At 37.4% G+C, this 2,500-nt stretch overlaps 1 protein-coding gene across 1 annotated transcript in view; it reads right to left on the minus strand.

The window, feature by feature from the left end:
* The window catches only part of LOC135216023 (uncharacterized), a 61,335-nt gene that overhangs the window by 57,946 nt on the left and 889 nt on the right, over positions 1 to 2,500 (minus strand). The gene's annotated exons all lie outside the window — the stretch shown is intronic.

The raw sequence follows: 2,500 nt of genomic DNA on the forward strand, positions 1-2,500 counted from the left end.
GAATACCGAGTTGCCACTAACAGAGCTTACAAATGTAGGTCTATAACTATCTTATAGAAATAGTTATCGAAATAGGAACCTAGTATCCCAAAAGTAAGTATTTGAAAAGATTTCTTATTTGGAAGTATAAGAACTCGATTACACATCAATGAGATTTGAAACGCTATAGTGCCATGCACATCAAAAGGGAAAAGGGTATGAGATTATCTTGGCAGCTGGATACATAGTATATATCTCTCTCCTAAAACAAATTCTATACTAATCCAAACATAAATACATCCCGTTATTTTTCATGCTACGTTTCCACATTTTCTATGGTCACATAATTTTTCACCCAACAAACCTACTAAAGTCCGGATTTCTCTGTCATGAAAACTCCTTTAACTTTCTAAGGTATATACAGTCGCAATTTGTCACCTTGACTAACACTATCTCTTTTTTTTTTTCTCATCCTTTTCAAATGACGAAATGCTCCTGTAATTTTTATACTTAGACTTTTGTCTCAGTCTTACAGATCTCAATGACCAAAATCAACCATTCTGTTATGCTATCTCCGACCTACGATAGCATCTTATTTATTACCGTTAGCTCTACCTCCAGAGAAACGTTTACATTCAGCAGTACTTGAAAATCACAATCCATCGACAAAGAAGTGTTGCTTTGCTTCAGGAAATATCACTATTCCCTTTTGAACCCGTCTAAGTATTAAGCATGTCTCTCCACATGATCCCCTTCATTACCCTTTCTACCCAAAATGTATTTTGTTAATTCAACCTCGTTTCCTCTCTCTGTAATAAAGGCGTTTTCAAAATCATTACACGAACATGAACACTCCTGTGGTCATACATCCATTTACTTAGTCTTTCGCACTTTGTGCTAACAAGCATAAAAGCTCTGTTCATCGATTAATTCTACATTACTAGAAATACTTTCGAAATATTCTTATAATAGACGATTTTCCACGACAGCCAAAACGCACTATACTCCTTCACCTCAGGCACTCCATACGGCCAACAAAATGGGAGCACTTAACACACATTTATCTTTCGAACCAAAATTTCGTGCATATTTATTTCCTTAACACACATTGCATGATTATAAAATATAAATATAAAATATATATATATATATATATATATATATATATTATATATATAAATATATATATATATATATATATATATATATATAATATATATATATATATATATGAAATGGGATATATGTGTGAATATGCCATTTACACTTTAACTCGCATTGAGCAATTTGTCAACGGAAACTTGATATCCTTGCCATCTCGGAAAGAAATAATGCGAGGGTAAGAAAAGACTGGCACCAAAGGTGGGGTATGGGTGAGGGGGTGGGAAAGGGGTGAAAAGTAGAAATAACTGAAAACAACAGATATTAGCTTCAGATCCATAGTTTTTTCAAGGTCGCTGAGATGAATAGTGACACTCCAAATGCCAAGTTCAGCCTCTAGTAGGGAGGGGGCAGGGTCGTGAAAAGGGGGTGGGTTGAAGGGGGTGACATAAAAATAACGGAAAACAACAGATAGCCTAATTCATAGTTTTCAAGGTTGGCAAGATGAATAGTGACCCCAGGATGCCCTTTAAGTTTAAGTTCAGCTCTGATAGGGAGGGGGTGGAAAGGGGTGGTAAGGGGGGACGTGAAAATAACCTAATTTATAGTTTTTGAGGGCACTGAGTGACACTACTGATGCCATTTAAGTGCCAGTTCAGACCTGATAGGAGGGTGGGGTGAGAAGGAGTGGGAAGGGCTGCCATGTGAAGAAAACTGAAAATGACAGATATTAGTGTCTAATCCACAGTTTTTGAGGCAGCTGAGATGAATAGTGATGCTACTGATGCCCTTGAATTCCTCTTTCAGCCCTGATAGGAAGTGGGGGTTGGGTGTGAAGGGATGGGAAGGGGATGACATGTAAAAAACAGAAAATTACAGATATTAGTGTCTAATCCATAGTTTTCAAGGTCTCTGAGAAGAACAGTAACACTCCTGATGCCCTTTAAGGCCAAGTTTAGCCACAATAAGAAGGGAGGTAAGAAGGGGGTAGAAAGGGGGCGACATGTAAAAATAACCAAAAATGACAGCTATAAGTGTCTAATCCATAGGTTTTGAGGTCGCTGAGATGAATACTGATACTCCCAGTGGCCTTCAAGTCCCAGTACAACCTGGAGGGGAAGCAGGGGTGAGAAATGGTGGGAAGGGGAAGGCATGTAAAAATAAACCAAAACAACAAAATTTAGTATCTAATTTATAGTTTTCAAGGTCACTGAGATGAATAGTGACACTCCCGATGTCCTTCCAGTCTAAGTTCAGCCCCAATAGGAAAACTATAGATATTAATGATTAATCCCTAGGTTTAGAGGTCGCTGAAATAAATAATGACACTCATGATGACCCATAAAACCAAGTTCAGCCCCAAAAGTAAGGGGGAGGTGAGAATGGGTAACAAATAAGATTTTTTAAATTATAGAATTTA

The sequence above is a fragment of the Macrobrachium nipponense genome, chromosome 6 (genome assembly GCF_015104395.2).
Source record: "Macrobrachium nipponense isolate FS-2020 chromosome 6, ASM1510439v2, whole genome shotgun sequence".
Classification (NCBI taxonomy): Eukaryota; Metazoa; Arthropoda; class Malacostraca; order Decapoda; family Palaemonidae; genus Macrobrachium; species Macrobrachium nipponense.